This window comes from Patagioenas fasciata, chromosome 10 (assembly GCF_037038585.1).
Source record: "Patagioenas fasciata isolate bPatFas1 chromosome 10, bPatFas1.hap1, whole genome shotgun sequence".
NCBI classification, from domain to species: Eukaryota; Metazoa; Chordata; class Aves; order Columbiformes; family Columbidae; genus Patagioenas; species Patagioenas fasciata.
The window spans coordinates 7,396,821-7,416,222 of NC_092529.1; the positions used below are offsets into that span (position 1 = coordinate 7,396,821).

Consider the following 19,402-nt stretch of genomic DNA (forward strand, 5'->3'; position numbering starts at 1 on the left):
ATTTTCTGGGCCAAACTTCAAATAGATTTCTAGCATTTTACAACAGAACCAAATTGCCCTTAAAATGTGATGTTTTTACTTGTTCAGACACTTTGGTGATTCTTGCCTTACTGAATATGGTATTTGTTGTTTCCATTGTTGTATTTGTTTGCAATAAAGTATTTGTGACAGTTTCTATTATTAGCTTCTAGGCTGACTACAGCAACAAAATATAATAATTACCACACACCCATTTCTGGCTTCACCACCATTTGACATTCAATAAAACTTACTCTAGAAAACCCATCTAGCCAAGGTCAATGTTCCTGATTTGGACTCTTGTCTACTGTTGAAGTTTTATAGACCAGGGTTACTGCTGTATAAAAATGGGTTTGCTCATTGTTCCTCACATTAGTTGGGTATCATTCTTTAGACCTAATTGGTATTAATAAGAACCTGTGTTGTGCAAACCCAAAGGCCTTCCCCAAGAGCCCACAGCTGGTTTTCAGTGTAGAAAATGCAACTGGTAGGGAGCACAAAGAGGTTCAAAAAAAGGTCACGACTGGCAAGAGTCAGCATCCTCTTGCTAACCCCCAGGAAATAACCCAACATAGCAGGTCCCTCTTGGCCACAGAAGCAGGGTCAGGAGAGCAGGAGATGAAACACCCTGCTCCAAGCTGCAGAAATCATAGTCCTGACTTAGAAGTACTACCGATAGCCTGATTTTGCTCCCATTACAGACACCCTCCTTCCATCCACTCCTCTCCCTGTCACCACCCTTAGCTCCCTCCAGCAAACAGCTTGCCCCTGTTTTGTATCTTCTTTGGTATTGGTGACACAGTTGCCCCAATTGTTTCTGCCTCAGCAGAGCGGTTCCCTGGGCAGTTCTGGCTTCCTGCGTCAGGGCAATGAACTTGTGCTGGCTCCGAGCTGCACAGAGACGAGACCTTGGAGACACACCAACGCAGGAAGCCAGGGCAGAAAAAGGGAGCAGCAAGTACAACAAAGGCAAAGTAATTCACCCAAGCAGTAGGCTTGGGCAGAATTTAGAGCAGAGTTTCTTTGAGTCCCGGTGTAATCCCCAAGCCTTCAATAATAATATTGCTGCACTTTTCTAATAGACTCTTTTTACAAATGTACAAATGATTAGGTATGAAAGACTGCTTGCCTCGTGAAAGCAAATAAAGGCACATAAAGGTTCCAAAAAAGATCACAGCCTCCCTCTACGCAAGAAAAAAATAAAAACAATTTCAGTGTAAGTAACAGGAGTTAGTGTTTGTTATTTAATTTTTATTAGTCTGGCAAGTCACATATTGTTTCTCTTCCAAAACCAGAATGCCCTGATATGATACAGCCACATTTACTGGTAGGTAACCATCTCTGGGTAGCCTAGAAATATAGGAGAGGGTCCTGCAGTGTTGCAGGAAGGGGGTCACTGTGTGAGCTGGGCTGCAGCATCCCTCTGAGACCAGAGCTGCTCCAACTGCTCTGTTACAGACAGCTGCAGGTCTGAGGTCTGCACAGGCTGGGGGACATAGGGGTGAAGAACTAAATATATGAAACTGGCCCACCAGCCCAGTGCCTCAGCTCAGCCAAATCTGCCACAGCCAGCCCCAGGGCAGCATCATGCTGGGGTCACTAGTGCTACTGGAAGCCTAGGAAATGCACTGCCTTATTCTTTGGGAGCTGCCATGTCCCTGAAGAACTACAGAGTTATTTTGTGAAAACATGACATAAAACATGACATAAAACACTCTGCCTTCCTTCCCTGTGCGCTGATTGAGTCTCCTGGGATTTTGGTCTGTTTGAGGTCTGTAAGAATCTCCCATCTATCAGTGTGCAGATTTTTTCCCTTTTTTTTTTTCCCCCAAGCATTATTGTTTTGGGCAAGAGTAGTTAGAAGCATGTTGCTCCACATGTCAGAACACATCAGAAAAAGCATCATTCCAGCCTAAAGTTTCCCATATTTAATACAGGCAGTGACTACTGATCAGCACCCTGTGAACACTCACAGCATTGCTACAAGAAGCCCAGAGGAAGGGGGAGCTGCAAAGGCAACACTCCCTATTGCAAGCTGTCTGCCCTGACCAAGCTTTCAAAGCCAAAATTCACAAAATCTGATCCAAACACCCAGAATTTCACTAAATGCATAGTGCTCCTCAACCTGTAATTTCTCATGTAATTCCCAGCACCCAAATCACGCCAAATTTAGACCAGATGCTGTCTTAAAATGGGTGTTGTTAACTGTTAACAGTTGAAAAGGCATATCCACACCAGTGGGGGGAGAGGAGAGAGAAATAAAACTTAAGTTTTTGCAATTATTTTTATTAGCCTTTAAAAAAATGAAGTTTCCATTTTGTGATTCACTATGAAGCCAAAGAGCTAGAAAAACAATTTCTGTAAAATGATGATGATGAAGAAAACTTTAAGTAAAAAGTTTTCAAAAGCTGTGGTTTAATAAAAATAGAGTTTGGGCAGCAAAAATACTGTATTTTTGTGCTGGATGTTTCCCTTGGTTTAATGTACTCCTTCCGCAACCTCCAGCTCCTAAAGCGGGGGATATTTAGTTTTGTCTGGAAACTGAAAACACTGCCTAGAAGTGTCACGGCCAACTTACTCTTCACAGGATGACATCTCAGCACACCCGAGATGAGATTTTTCTCTGTGTGACTGGGCAAGTCACTTTGGGTGACATCCAGAGGGGGACATTGTGTAAAGCTCAGAGACTCACCCCACAGACGGGATCCACAAAGCTCCACACATCAGACTCAGGGCTGGAGATCCATTTTGACAAACAGAGAGGTGATGGTCCATGTTTTTAGGGGCTGGGTATGCTCTCCTAATGCAAGTTAAGCTTCTTCCAATTCGTATCACTTCGCTGCAATTCATCCCCGTCCCCCTCCCCCGCCCCCCCCCCCCGCCCCAACTCCCACAAAAACCCTTACTCAATTTTAGCAGCCATACAAAACAAATTTCTGAATAAGAAAATACTTTACATTTGTGATTCTTGCATGCAGTTATCATATACTGCAAACCAAACAAAAAAAGACTGCAGGCACACATTATGCAGTTAAGGCTCTTTCAGCAGAAACTAGAAGAAACATCCCCTTTTGGAGGGGGGTGCAGAAGAGAAAGCAAGAAAAGCCCTGAATCTGGGGTTACTCTTTTCAGATACAGCTCCAAGCTAAAGCCACATTTTCTTTCTGTTCTGTTCTCTTTGATCCTCGAACTTCAATCCAAACATTTAAGTTTAAATGGGATTTCACTCTGAACTAAAAAGCAGTTTAAATGGGAGCAAGAAATTCTCCCCTCTCCCCTCCTGCCAAATGATGAATTTGAAGCTGCAATGTCGAGGTGCTTAGCAAATCTCTAAAACTTTCTGGCTTGAAGTGATAAGGACAAACAATCAGGAAGCTCACTCTGAAGGTGGGAGATAAATGGAACAATCTGCTTTCATTTCACTTAAAAAAAAGCTCAAGACAAACTTGGGAATTTTCCAAGTGGTTAATATTATACTTGAAAACCAGTCCTTGCTGGTTTTAACTGATGGGTCAATTGCCTTACAATACAACGGGGCAAGGTTTCACACCTGTCCCAAGAGATTTTAAGGCTACATTGAAAGTCTGTTTCAAGACAACCAGTGGGTCAGAGTCTGCTCTGAAAAGTTGGCAGCACTCTGAACAAAACACAAATGCACCCTGTGTATTTTGCAGCCCTAGTTCCCTTAACAACAATTCAGCAACATCTCAGACTCAACTTTCTGTAACTAAATATCCTTTAAGGGATGTGAATCTTCTTTTATATTCTCCATACGCTCATGGTAGCAAGTCTTCTACACGTGACAATGGGCCTCATATTTGGACTCCGCAAGGTACTAACCTTGAGGCTCTGTGTGCAGCCCCTACTCATACACGGCTCTCATGCATCTTGCTGGCACTTCAGCTGCAGGTTCTGGGCCGAGATAACTCAGGATCCCTTGGTCTAGGCCAGTCATACCTATGTGGGATGGCGTTTTGTTTATATGGCTAACAGTGCTCATTTTTACCTTCTTACTTCAGTGATGATTCTAAACAGCTTTTTGCATAGGATTATTTAGAACACATTAAAATGTAGTGCAAAGGTTTGCAGTATGGAGGGAACATGCATTGTAAACCCATCACTGTAATTTTGGTTTTACCTGTCTCTAGCATTCTAGCCACTAAATAGCTTCAAAGCTTTGCTCGAAGGAAACAGATTGAACAATCTCCTGTATACCCAATAATATTTGTTCTTGTTTGGAACCATTAAGAACGGCTAGCTCCAGCACAAAATAATTAATTTTAAATATAAGATAAACCATCCACTTTATTTACTATAAACACAGACTTTCTGCCTTATGAAGGCATTAATTTGCTAGTTGGGGTTTTTTTGCCTTTTCCTCCCCTCCCCTCCACATCTACTGACAGCAAACTTACCAGGAGACATCCATGTACCAACATTGACATTACTCATAACTGAAAGCCAACTGATAGGGTCACAAAGCCAGATAACAACAAATGTTGGTTTCTGTCATGAATCAAAGCCTGCTACTTTTATTAAAGAAAAGACACCATCTGGTAAACATCAACATATCAAGGAAAACACAAGACAGTTTGGAACCAAAGGCTAATGCTGCAATCTGAAAACCAAAGTTAATATTTGGGCAACTTTATTCTCAAAATCTATCCCTCAGAACTAGAGCTTGTCAGTTCTGGAAGATTTGTGTCAGTGATGCTGATGCCACACTAGTCTTGTAATTAATTGGGATAATTAAGCTTGTCAGGAACCCAGACCAACAAGCAGGAGAAGTAGAAAACCTGCAAGTCCCAGCTAAGCCATCTGGGTAAGTTAAGTCAGTTTTCTTGTTCACAAGGACCAGTCAGTTTTGAGACACAACAGAAGTGCTTGAGAAACCTTGTTAGTAACATCAAAAAGAAAATGTTAAATCTTCTGTTTGAACCCACTGACCATTTATGTTCTGAGAGGAGAGCTGTTCATTCAAAGGCAGAAGCTTCATTAGTTGGTATCATTTGCTGCAAGACACAATTCTCATTGATCTCAGAGGGCATTTTTTTTTCTGTATAAAGTCCAAGCCAGAGTCTTAGAAGGCAAACACCCTTCTTGAGGAGTTTGAATAGTAAGCTACCTGAGCAAAAATATTATACATGGGAGATATGATTTTGCTGATTTTTGCTTGCCTTTTTCTGAAGGTACACAGTTAAACAGCAAGAAGTTTAAAAAGGAAAAATGCGTTTTCAAACCAAGCAAGAGCGCATACGTGGCTTACCTTTTTCTCAAAATGGATGGACCTGTACCAATCTGCAAGATTGCCAGCTTGATTTCCATCTGCCTGACCTGAACAACAGCACATCAGAAAACATATTGGACAAAACCTTATTTGCTGCAGCAAATAATTTGGTACAGGGTGGGTTTTTTTCCCTGTTTTTGGAAACTGCTTTCTCTCGCCCTCAGGCTTTTACAGCCTTGCAATTGCAAAGTTTGTGGCACTTGCCAAGGGTGAAGGAATCTAATTTGCTAATTCAATCATCGTTTGCAAACTAATGACTGTAAGTATGTATAAAAATGACATTAAAATGTCTGGAACACAAGCCATGTTGATGAATACATTCTCAGAGTAAATAAAAGCACCTTTCAACTGAAGCACTTCAAGTCCGTTCATATTTCTGGTTGAAGAATTTAGTCTGTCCCTGGACAGCAGCTCTATTATTAATGAAATTAACAGCACTAAAAACACAGCTTACACCTCCTTCCCTAGCTGGACTGCTTCAAGAACTCCAGCTGGAGCCCAACTTTTGATTCAAGGCAGCAATCACTCAAGCTCCCCCTTGAAATAGGAGTAATAAGCCATCTACTTCTCAATTAGTGGAGTCTGCTTCAAATTTGCCCAAGAAACCATATTTTTTAGTGTCTCTCTTTAAAATTACTCAACCTCTTTGAATTCCACTACAGATAACAGCATTTATGTGGATGAAACCTGTTTGTAAGGTAAAAAAAAAAAAATAGAAAAAAACTCCATGTGACCCAACAGCAGCAGTTATATAGTATTCAATGCTCTGTTTTAACATTGCTTTCGGTGAGATCCATAATTGATATTTAAGTCCATAATCTTCAAAAATCTGCAAGAATTGCATTTCAGGTGTGATTCTTCAGCACATCTGGAAATACCACTCTTGGTCACCTGTAAAATACGCCTGTCACCAAGCCGTACTCTGAGCTGGTCAAGAGATCTCCACCAGAAACAGCCATGCACGCATATGCTACAGAGCACATTTCTGGCATTCAAATATTAACAAATGACCCCTATTTTCAGGGTGTCCAAATTGGATTATTGTGCCAGAACTTCTCAATTGGAGATCTGAGAAAAGTGTCCTCAGGCAGTCACAGATGCAATATTACTCTCTCTTAATTTGAGAAAAACAGCCTGAAAATTGGGACAGTCATATTTTCTCGCCAATCAAGAAAATCTGTATTCTCAGCTGCTTATGGATAATAGATGAGCAATGTTATTCATCAGCAGGCTTCAAGTCTCCCAGTGTTATTTAGGCTGGATTAATGCCTATTGCTCTGCTGCCATACCATAGTACATGTGCTACTCCACACTTTTCCTTTCGAAGATTTCACTTAATCCTCCCGCAGGGACTCCTTAGGATCGATGCATTCTACTTCAATTAGTATCTTAGCACTGCCCAGACAACCACTGAAAGCAGGAGAAGATTTCTAGGTAAACACATGGAATGGATCTTAGGAAAATACGTGTTTTCACACCTGAATGAGTTAGAGAAATATTGATCTTGCATGATGCTTATGAGTTCTCTCACCAATGGTAATTCCTTGCTGTTAGAACGTTAGACGTAACAGTTTTAAAACATTAAAAAAAATAAACAAATCAATACAGGATCATCTGTCTACTTTACAGCAATTATAAACTAAGACTCTGAAAGGTGGAATGGCCACAGCCATCTAACAGGAACTGATGGACCTGGAATTGGAACCTAGTGCTCTTCACAAAGACCTATTTTGCTCTATACCGTAAAGACTTCCACATCAGTCAAAACACATGTTCTCTGGAACTAGAGGATTGGATGGCTGAGTGGCTGCAAACATTTCAAAGTTCAACCTCTTCCCATACAGATATCAGTATGGCAGTCTATGATGGATAACACTGAAGTTTTCAAAGGTCACTGACTATGAAATTAAAAAGAACAGCTTAGATCACACCTGTCCTTTTCTTCTCTCCACAGAGTATAATTCACAGTATCCTAAAGATTTGTCTCACCAGTTTCCATGTATCTGAATGAGCACTTTAGCAGTAATTGGGTATGCAGATTCTTGGGTAGCTTTTAGTATCTGAAGTCTGACTGCCTCAGCCATGAACAACTCCCCTCTTACCTTGTGGAGTCTGATCACCAGAGGGGTAGGATTGCAGTACACCTAAACTCAAATCAGCAAGCAGTAAAAGCTTTGCATAGAATAAACCTGGAAGAATCCTGAAGGACAAGAGTCAGCTCATCTCAGCTCCAGAACGGGTTTCAAATACAAAGTAGAAAGAGACTCCATTTGTTAGTAAATGTTACAACCATCACTTCTGCTTTTCTAACACTTATTTAGTGCAGTTAATTGAAAGTAGTTCAGAGTAGACTGAAGTCAGGATAGTACCACTTCAGACTGCTCTGCTGGGGTTAAGCACAGACAAGGAAGATACTGAGCCAAAGGAAAAGTAACCTTCCCAACCTGTGTTCATGGAGTAGGTAAAAGACCAACTATCTGACCTTTGCTCAGTGTGATCTGGCATTGTTCCTTATGACATTATTGAGCCCATTCACAGATTTCCTGACTGTTTATTTTATCACTTTTGCATTTCCATTCCCACCAGCTCCTGCCCTGCTGAGAAGCAACTGCCACTTTAGTGAGGGGGAGCGGGGGAAGGAAAGAGTTGACTCTGCTGAAAACAAATTAAAAAACTCCTCTAGTCTTGCAGGTTATGATTTATACCATGTTTTTTACCTAAAAGCTCCTAAGTCCATCTGGTGCTCTCTTTCTCCTGCCTCAAATATCTGAAATTTCTCCGAATTACCTTTTTCTTAAGAGAAGTCTGCCCTTCCAAGCAGTATTCAGATAAAGAAATATGAAGAATATTTTTCTTCTCCCTTCTGTCCCTCATGCCTAGAAACAGCATATTATTTGATGCAAGGCTACGACATGATTCCTGAATCAAGTCCTAGAGGACCAAATATTACAGTGACCACCACAAAGTGTCACTGATGCCAACTACCAAGATATGTTTGGGGGACTAAAAAAAAAAAAAACCAACCCAAAACCTAAAAATCCCAGTCCATTTGTAATCACTAAGCAGACCTCATGCTGTTTGTTGCAGTATTTAGCTTCTGGTTTGGTTTTGTCTGTATTACATATGCCTGATAAGTATTCCACGCATTTTCTCCCCCTTCAGCTCATACATCTTACAGTTCTTTAGGCTGGTCATTGCAAAAATTCTCATTTAAGACCCTCCACTGTATTAAGTTTGATCCACTTGATTGAGAACTGTTGCCAAGACCTATAAGTAGGAACCCTTTGTTAGCATCTGAGTAAAATAGCAGACAGTCATGGCTAAGAACCTGTGTTTCTCAGTTGCATTATAAAACTAAACAAGCAATGCTGAAGAGCTGAGTAAGAATGGGTTTTATATTTAACCAACAATTAACTGTGTCATAAAAGTAGATGTACTACTGTAATTATACAGACAAAAAAGGCTACTTAAAATCTGAAATGAACGTATTTCTTCACTGACTCACTGCTTTAGATTATTTCCTTTCAAAAACAACAAATATTGTCAGACCAAGGAAAACGTTGAAGGTGGCAGGATCTCTTCAAGACCCAAATATCCCTCATAAAACTGCACTTTTGGGTCCTGCTGAGCCAAGAACAGCTTAATTGCCTGCAACTGCAATTCCAGCCACTGCAAATCATATACAACTCTCCCATGAAAGCATTAAAGAGCTAAGACTTAATTAGCATCCCTGATTAAATAGCAATTCATATAGCCATTATATCTTCCAGCTAGGGAACACAGTTCTCTGAAAAAGCATTGAAGGGAAAAAAAACCAAACACATACATACCTCCTCCCCCCAATCCAAAAACTCACCACCACCCATTTTCTTCAAACTTTATCATAGTAAATGCTCGTTATTTATGACTGAAAGGCTACTGCCAGACACACTTTGAACACTCTCGGGCAAAGTCTGCATTTCCAAGCTTGATCTGAGAGATTACAGACCCCAGAAGAAATCATGGTAATTATAACAAAATAAAGTAGTTCAGAGAGAGCAGCACCAATACTAAGCATGAAAAGACTCCTGCAGGCAGCCATGTTTGCAAAAAAAAAAAAAAAAAACAAACCAAACCAAACAAACCACCACAAGAGAAAAACCCTACATCACAGACAAAGGTCTAAAGAAGAAGCACTTCTGAAACTCAGCTCAGCTTCTATTCTTCCCTTCTTCCGCTTCATACTTCCGAAACACATCACAGCCGGAGAAGATTAACTCCTTGGGATTGCAATTCTTCACACCCCTTGCTCCTCAGGAATCCTGAACTGATGGAAGAAGGTGAACGAGAGCAATACCAAGAGGCAGAGTACATATCCATGTGGAATCCTCTCCATGTTTGCATAGGATAGCCATGGCAGCAGCCAGAGATGACCACACGCTGCAGTAAGTAAGAGCTGGTGGTTTGTGCTATAGGAAATCCCATAGTTCCCAAATTCCCAGCACCTGCATATACTTACCCACCTACTGGTTCTGTTCAAAAGGTGCCGGCTTGTCACAGTATCACAGTATGTGTGTGCACAAGCACAGGCACGTCGCGAGAAGAGCCAGAGGCCACCAATGTAATTGCAAAGAGCAAGTTTATTTTGGTTACCTCTCTACTGGGGGATCTCCGTAGCTACACCTGAGCTCCCAGGCAGAGGCGGCGTAAGCGGGGACGCAGGCGCTGGTAAGTTTAGCCCTGCTGGAAGATCGCTGGGCCTGCTGAGCTCACCTGTATTTCACGGCTTCAGGCAGGCGCAGCCTCCCGCTCTTTCTCACAACAAAGCAGGAATCTCAGACACAGTGATAAGGTGTCCAGAGTTTCTCCCAGGCCTGTGTTATCTAACACAGGGGTTCTACTTGTCAAGCACACAAGGTCAGTAAAACAATTAGTGTGATGTATGTGTTTTCTTTATACCCCAGCTACGGGTCACTTGAGCGTGTTTAGCTTTCTCCTCCTCGCCAATCTTCCGCAATTCCCATACAGTATGTTTGGGACTGGAAGGGACCTCGAAAGATCATCTAGTCCAATCCCCCTGCTGGAGCAGGAATGCCTAGGTGAGGTTGCACAAGAATGTGTCCAGGTGGGCTTTGAATGTCTCCAGGGAAGGAGACTCCACAACCTTCCTGGGCAGCCTGTTCCAGTGCTCTGTCACCCTCACCGAGAAGAAGTTTTTCCTCAAATTTAAGTGGAACCTCTTGTGTTCCAGCTTGATCCCATTACTCCTTGTCCTATCATTGTTTGCCACTGAGAACAGCCTGGATCCATTCTCATGGCACTCACCCTTTGTATATTTATAAACATTAATAAGGTCACCCCTCAGTCTCCTCTTCTCCAAACTAAAGAGCCCCAGCTCCCTCAGCCTTTCTTCATAAAGGAGGTGCTCCAATTCCTTAACCATCTTTGTTGCCCTACGCTGGACCCTCTCCAGCAGTTCCCTGTCCTTCTTGAACGGAGGGGCCCAGAACTGGACACAATATTCCTGATGGGGTCTCACCAGGGCGGAGTAGAGGGGAAGGAGGACCTCTCTCGATCTACTGACCACCCCCCTTGTAATACACCCCAGGATGCCATTGGCCTTCCTGGCCACAAGGGCCCAGTGCTGGCTCATGGTCATCCTGTTGTCCACCAGGACCCCCAGGTCCCTTTCCCCTACACTGCTCTCTAATAAGTAATTTCCCAACCTGTACTGGAACCTGGGGTTGTTCCTGCCCAGATGCAGGACTCTACACTTTCCCTTGTTAAATTTTGTCAGGTTATTCCCGGCCCAACTCTCCAGCCTGTCCAGGTCCCGCTGGATGGCAGCACAGCTTTCTGGCGTGTCAGCCACTCCTCCCAGCTTGGTGTCATCAGCAAACTTGCTGATAGTACACTCAATTCCCTCGTCCAAATTGTTAATGAATATATTGAATAATATTGGCCCCAGTACTGACCCCTGAGGCACTCCACTAGATACTGGTCTCCAACTGGACTCCGCACCATTGACCACCACTCTCTGGCTTCTCTCCTTAAGCCAGTTTGCAACCCACCTCACTACTCTATTGTCTAGATCACACCTCCTCAACTTAGCTGTGAGGATGCTGTGAGAGACTGTGTCAAAGGCTTTACTGAAGTCAAGGTAGACCACATCCACTGCTCCGCCATCATTCATTCACCTTGTTACATTCTCATAAAAGGCTATGAGGTTGGTCAAGCATGACTTACCCTTGGTAAAGCCATGCTGACTGCCCCTAAAGACCCTCTTATCTCTGATATGCCTTGAGATGACACCAAGGATAAGCTGTTCCATTACTTTCCCAGGGACAGAGGTGAGGCTGACCAGTCTATAATTACCCGGGTCCTCCTTCTTTCCCTTTTTGAAGACTGGAGTGACATTTGCTTTCCTCCAATCCTCGGGCACCTCTCCTGTTTCCCAAGACTTGGCAAAAATGATGGAGAGCGGTCCAGCAATGACTTCAGCCAGCTCCCTCAGCACCCGCAGATGCATCCCATCTGGACCCATGGATTTATGGATGTCCAGACTATTTAATTGCTCCCTAACCCAGTCCTCATCGACTAAAGCAAACTCCTCCATTGTCCTCATTTTCTTGGTGGATTTGGGAAGATCTCCAGACAAAAAGGTGCAGCATCTTAGTGTGTGTAGTAGATAATACAACAGGAACAACTACACACACTTATCTCCAGACAGCTCAAACACTGGCCATGGTCTCCCCAGGCTGGAAGGATCATGTCAGCCCCTTGTGAAGCCTGAGAACACACTCATTTTATGATGCCATGCCAAGTGGAAAAACTTACCAGCAGCAGTAATGAGACAACAACAACAAAAGAAATAGGCAAAGGAAACAAAAGTAATTTAGGAGTCCATGTGCAACGACCATCAAAGAAGGAGACTTTAACAGGATCAGAGGTGTACAGGTACTAGAATTAGTAAGATGGATCCTCTGCCATAGCACATACTATCGGTTTTCAAATTCTGAAGACAAATGATTTTTGGCTTTCGATGATAAGGCACAGGGTCAAGAACTGACTTATAGATGAAGTCCTGGGTCCTACCCTAACTGCTCTAGTGGGGCACACTGAGATTCTGAAAGCTTAGCTCAGGCAGCAGAGAATTCCACTGCGGTTATATTCCTTCACTCATCCAAACTGGAAATCTTGGATAAGTCAGTCTGTGATGAGGATAAACACACTGCCATATGACAAGACTCCAGGAAATCAGCTAGACAGACAGAAGAACGACAGATGGGATATAAGAGAAGAGGTATTGTACTTAGTGTTTGAAATGTCATTTGGATAGTGTTCACTGCTAATGTGCCTTCTGGGGTTTGCCAAGTCCTGCTCTGTTGGCCTTCAGAAAGCCAGAGGTCAAATTTACATATAAAATTCTGAATATTTGAGTGTTCCCTACCTACTGGTAAAAAGCACTTTATTCTTGATGAGACTTTTTGGAAAAGATCTGTTCTTTGCTGTATAGCTTCAAAATCCACCCCTTACACACTACACACACCCCTGGTTCTTCTAGCTTTCCCCATCTCTGCATCTTACCCAATTTCACCCTCTTTTCTTTACAGAGATCTTGGAGTAGCATACATTCCTGTAGAACCAAAGGAAACCTCTCTTCCCATCACAATTATATCTCACAGATAACACCTACTAAATATTAGATAGGCATCCGATATCAACATTCAGAATATTGCTTGTTTCATGGTACAGAACAGCCTCAGAAGTGGGGTTTATTTTGTCTGTCATCTTGCTAGTTTAGGTATATACCACCAGTTTTATCTGAGAAAGTAAATAACCAAGAGCTTTGGAGAAAGACCTTCACAGTCCCAAAGAACTTAAGGCTATCATTTGGCATGCAAAATAACTTCCAGTTATTTGCACTGTAATACATGACTGCTCGGTTGAAGAAAGAAGCTCGCAACAACATATGGTACTAATTACCTATATCCTTCTGTAACCAATAGTTTTTTTTCTTTTCAGATACAATTTATCTGTACTGCTTGGCAGCTCAACTGCTTCTCTCTCTTCTCTTGAGGAATACTACCACATGCAGACACTATTTATATGCTAGGCAAATTATTTCTGCAACCATATTCTTCACAACAAGCCTATCCTTGTGTACCATCCAAAAGGTAAGTGTCACATTTTGTGACCGTGAAAGATGCCTTGGCACTTTTCAACAAGTAAATCCGGAGTCTTGGCAAAATTTCAGCTTTGGTAATTGCATTCTATCTGTAGTTCTCCTTTTCTAACAAATAGCTGATGAATTCTACCCCAGATGTGACCGGTAGCGTATCCCAGGTTCCAGGAAGCTGTTAAATCAAAGAACAAACTTAATAATGAGCAACGTAATGATAAGCCTTATTTCTCACATATCTGCTCTGCAGGTATTTTTCTGCTCTTTTTCAGCTCCCAGAATCCCACCACAACAACAGCAGGACTCAATAGCAATCACAGGAGTAAATCCTTGAGGACACTTCCTCTGGGTCAGAAACTGAGAGAGAACAGCAAGGGCACAACAAAGTTCATTCCCCTCCGCCCACAGCAGCAACTTGGTAGAGTTTAGCTACCTCCCATCTAAAAGTTTCCAACCCTTAGCTGAACAGAAAATGCCACAGCCACACAGGTAACAGTGCCAAATACTAGTTTCTGGAAAAAAAAAAAAAAAAAAAAAAGAAATCAAAGGGAAGCAGAAGTTCTATGTGTTTTGGAATAATGAATTTGGCATAATTGACGCACATCAAAACTGCTACAAAAAGCCCCCTAAATGACATAAACATCCTTCTACCCTTGGGTTATGTCTCAGGGTCCATTAACTTCAAACAATTTGGAAATGTGTACAACATGCTACAAAAAGCACCTCTTTAAAAACAGAAAAACAAACCCATCAGTATTATGAGGTACCATGTGTATTGCATGCCAGCCGTACATCCTTGATCAGTTTATCTATTTCTAAAAAGCCCCAAACATGAATTTTGTAGTGGCAGCTCTGCAAGCTCCCCTGTGATCTGCAAGGGAAGGTGTTTGGAACAGCTCATCACTTGTCAGCACCCCCAGGCTGAACACTCCTTGCAGTGTCATGTCCTGCCAGGTATTTGGCAATTTGTTGCGAAGGAGGGTGCTGGGTGCTCAATAGCCTTCCTGAACTAATTTTTCTTTTTAAAAACCATTTTCTAGGCCATCTAGCTGGGAATGTCACCTTCCAAATGTGAAGCAGACAACTGTTGCCTTCTCAAGCTCTAAGAGAACACAGCTTTCTGTAGCAGAGCATTATTTTTTATTAAATATATACAGCAGTGATGGCACAGGCAATATACGGTAGATTTCATAACTTAAATCTATATTTGACCAGAATTACATATTTTCCCCTCTTTAAATCTAGTTGCGCACTTTTTTTTTTTTCTAAAATAGGTAAGGTTTGCTTTAAACTAGTGAGATTTAAGCACATGCTTGAAAACAAGGTAACACCTAAGCAGTTTAACACAGCTGAATCAGGGTCTGGCCAGTAAAACTGAGTGTCAGGAGCTGTGGGCTGGCTGATCACCTCTGCTGTGTGTCTCCTAAGACAGGTCAGACATATCATGATGTCCCTCAATCTTATTTCCTTTTTGTTAGCTGTCTGACCACAGCAATAAAAAAGTTGCATACTTCAGCAAGACTGCATTGAAAAAAGGCAAGTACGGTCCTTCACCGTCCCCCCCACCCCAGTTTTTCTCTTCACAGCTATATTAGTTATGTGGTATGGCTGAAAATAATACCAGCTAGGGGCTGTTCTGCATTGCTTGTTTTACTTGGGTCTGCATGCAAATTGCTTAACCATTCTGTTGTTCATGAGCAAGTCAAAAATAGCTCCGCTTCTTCTCCAATTTCTATCTATGCTGTGGCGACACCAGAAAGAAAGCGCTCGTGAAAGCAAAAGGTTCCAAAAGAGACCTGCAAGGGAGGTCTACTCTGCCCCAGTGAGGCCACATCTGCAGTACTGGGTCCAGTTATGAGCTCCTCAGTTTAAGAAGGACAAGGAATTACTGCAGAGAGCCCAGCAGAGGCCTACAAAGCTAGTGAGAGGTCTTGAGCATCTTATGAGGAGAGACTGTTCAGCATGGAGAAGCTGAGAGGGGATCTTATCAATGCTGATAAATACCTCCAGGGTGGGTGTCAAGAGGATGGACCAGACTCTGTTCAGTGGTGTCCAACAGCAGGATGAGGGGCAACAGGCACAGAATGAAGCACAGGAGGTTCCATCTAAACATGAGGAGAAACTTCTTTCTTTGTGGGTGCCAGAGCCTGGACCAGGCTGCCCAGAGAGGTTGTGGAGTCTCCTTCTCTGGAGACATTCAAACCCGCCTGGACACAACTCTGTGATCTGCTCTGGTGACCCTGCTTTAGCAGGTGGGTTGGACTGGATGATCTCAACCCCAGCCACTCTGGGATTCTGTGAAATCATTCTAATTACTGAGGACAGCTAAATATCCCCTTATTTTGCCTCACTACAAATGCTTCAATTTAAAAAGAAAAAAAAAAAAAAGGTGATTTTAACAACTAGTTCATGGCATCATGGCAATTAAGTGACAGAACCCTAGAATGCAATTAACTTTTCCATTTTTTTCAACATTTCTGAAAAAAGTGCTGAGCCTCATGCAAGACTACTGGCCAGCAGCATACCCCTCATTGCAGAGATCCTAGATCATGGCTGCAGTCATAGGGAAATACAGCAGAAAAATCCCCTCCACTCCCTCTCCTGTCCCTGGATGGCAAGAGAAGAGCAGAACAGGACAGCAGGTAGAGTATGTTCTTACCTGCCACCAAGAATCTCAAGGCAGCTCTTCATTCACAAGAGGCTGTTAGAACTTTGTGACCAACCCACTGCACTACCCCATGAACAGTGAGTTTTGAAAACTCTGTATTGTAAATTTTTAAAAAAATTATTTTTCTATTTACCAACTAAATGAGACTATGTGGACAATTCTCTGGTGACTCTCATTCACCTACTGAAAGAGAAGCAAAGCTGTCTGCATTTCACCATAGTAGCATTTGGCTTTAGGAATGCTCCCTAAACAACTTTGTTTCCAGGTTTCAAGCTGGGAACACTGTGTTCCTACAGAGTCACAGTATCTCTAGATGAAGTAAAAACTCCCTCAGACTTCACTCCTGCATCCATCCATACATCTTGTGAGCTCTTCCCTTCATACCAAGAGCTTGACTGAAACTCTGAAATTTTGGAACTAAAATGCTTTTGCCATTATACAGGCCTTAAAAGTCTCAAATGAAGTAAGACAATGTTGGTCCCACAATTCTTCCAGCCTCAGAAACAGGAGGATAAAGAAATACAAGCTCTCTTTGGGAATACAGCGTTAGCCTTGGAAGGGAAAGCATTCAAAAGACTGAGAACTGTCCCAAAACAAATACTGACCTATATAATATAATAGGTTTTGTTTACTGAGGCATGAGCAGATACTACTTCACTGATTTAAGTGAATAGGCTCAGCGCCAAAGCTATCAACGGAATTATATCTGCTTATGCTGCTGGGAAGTTCTGCTCTTTGCACAGCATTCAGTGAGGTGTAAAATAAGGACTTGATGTTACTTGCTTGGACTCATTTCAAATGCAATTGCTGCACCTGTTTGTACCAACACACACACACCATAAGTTCTCTCATTTTTCCCCAGAATCCAACACCATAAAACCTGGATTGAAATATTAAAGCAATTATTTCTATTCCTACACAGTTATTCTTTACTAACCACTTCTTTTCTAAAAGGCATGCATTTTCCTAATTAAAAAAAAAAAAAATCTGTTTCTGCCTATTAGACAATAACCGATTCCTCACATCTCCTCTCCACAAGAAAAGAAATCTTTCTGTATTGCACCATACTGAATACAAGCAACACATCCTGGCTCCTCTAAAGCCATATCTTCCAGTTAGCAACGAAGAAATGGGGACTCCTAAAGAATAATGCACACAAGTTAATTGTATACCCCTTTGAGTATCATAAACTGGCAAAGCAAGTCAGATTTCCTCACAGACAAATATTAGTTCTCATCTGCATAGCACAGATAGAGTGAAGCATTCTCTGCTTTAGCTCTAAGCCAACCTAAAGGAGTCAGGCTGGACTTACTCCAAACACACTGCCAGGCTGCAGGGATCGTGCAAACAGAGGCCTTGGTTCTGCCGAGCCACGAATGTCCTCGGTTTCCACTGGGAGCTCATCCTACTTTGAAGGAAAAGGACATTGGGCTAAAAGGAGCAAATTTTAACAAGCCTAAACAAACAAACAGGACACCATGCTATCAATTATTATTGCAGTAAGTAGAGAAATGTTCATTGCCCTATAGCTATAAAAATATGTGGGCAACTTGAGCGACATGAATATAGTTTCTTGATTTGTTAAAATTTTTCTATAAGCCATTCAAATGTAGACAAAATCAGCTGACACAGTGCACATGCATGGATGTGATGACCTCCATAGGTTCTTCCCAGCCTAAATTTTCTCTGATTGTGCACCATGAGATTTCATGATGCTCACCACAGGTCTAAAGGAGGCCCACTGCTTGGAGATCCCAGGCAAAGAAGGAAGAAGTGTCAGGCCCATGGAATGCAGCTTCTCTTGCTTAATTGTTTATACTAAGAAGCTGCTGTGGATAAAGGTTCCATCAAGGAAGGCAGAACAAATCCTCCTGCCTTTTTCTTTGGTAAATGTTCACTGAAGTGCCTCCAACCAATAGAGGAAAGGCTACACTAAGACATCACCAGTTTCAGGCTTCCATCATTCCTGTCTTCAAACCATCTGACCTTTTCCATGGCCACCTGTTCAAAGGGATGCACCAGCATGGGCATCAGATAACCTTATGGGATAACTATGTTCAGGACAAGGCTAGTACATTGTTTATTAGAAGGCCAAATTTTTACTTGCTTGCCACGCTTCAGAAGGTCCAACACTACTTTGTACATTTTTATAGTCTGGTCTGTACTTTTAGGTTTGTTCAGAAAAAAGAAGCTTGTGCAACGCCTGTTAGGAAGTCATCACTCAGCTCAATGAAAGATAAGGGGAAACTGAGGAAAGCTGTTTTGTCTTATGCTACAAAAGCATTTGTGGGTATCAAGTGGTACAATTAAAAAAAAAAGAGTAAAACATCTATTTCTTACAACTTATACATGAAAAAAAACCAACTATGGTAGCATTTTTTTAAAACAATGTATGATGTTTCCAGTTCATTCACAATATTTGCAAAGGGAAGGTCAAAGATTTACATATCATTAAGAGTGTTGACAAAAGATCACCACTGGATTATATTAAATAATGTGTTCAAATTTTTCAAAGGAGCCAAAAATACATATATGTGCATTTCAGTGGGATTAAGGTGTCTATCTTTCTTAGACTTGTAAGAAAAAGAAAAAAGTACTCCGAATGATTAATGTCTCCTTTGGTTCTGAAAGACTAGATGTAATTATGTTTTGGTCTAATGGTTGGCACAGACTAGGAAAGGAAAGATGTAGATGAGCACAGGAAAGGGATTACATCTGCCAATCATATCCACAAATAGCACTACCATTTTTAAGATCCATTGGACCAAATCTTGAAGCCTTTTATTAGCAAAGAAATTCCCATTAACTGAGAATGTTCCACACAAGACAGCACTCCATACCTTGCATAATTCAGCTACTGAATACAAACTACCGTTTCTATCTCTTCCAGTATTCAATTTTTATTATGCATAACATACTCCAATGCATACAACAGCTCTTTTTAGGGCTTATCACTGCAAGATGACAAAGTGTCAGCTTCAAGCTACCCTTGAAGATTTCCCCTCCCTGTAAAGATGCCAATCTGAGATTCCACAAGCAAAGGCATGTTGTGTTCTATCACATGTCAGCAGCTATAAACAACAGCCTGAAGGGTGCTCCCCCCTCTCCTGTAAACAAAGGAAATCTTTATTCCTGTAGTAGTAGATCTTTCATGAAAACTGTGAATCTTGACTGCTCCATGGCAGAAACAACTCACACTCCTGCTAAATAAAGTTCCCTAGAAATAAACCATGATGTTGGAGACATTTATAGTTTAGACATACTCAAA

The 19,402-nt window shown here is 41.8% G+C and overlaps 1 protein-coding gene across 3 annotated transcripts in view; it reads right to left on the bottom strand.

Moving 5' to 3' along the window:
* Positions 1 to 19,402, bottom strand: part of SLC6A1 (solute carrier family 6 member 1) — a 61,954-nt gene that overhangs the window by 27,202 nt on the left and 15,350 nt on the right. The window contains exon 1 of one of the 3 annotated variants that reach the window (XM_065845477.2): positions 9,938 to 10,015. The exons of the other annotated variants lie outside the window; for them this stretch is intronic. The gene's annotated coding sequence lies outside the window, so the exon portion shown is untranslated. Of the gene's footprint in view, positions 1 to 9,937; positions 10,016 to 19,402 lie in introns of those variants that run through there. 3 annotated transcript variants of the gene reach the window in all.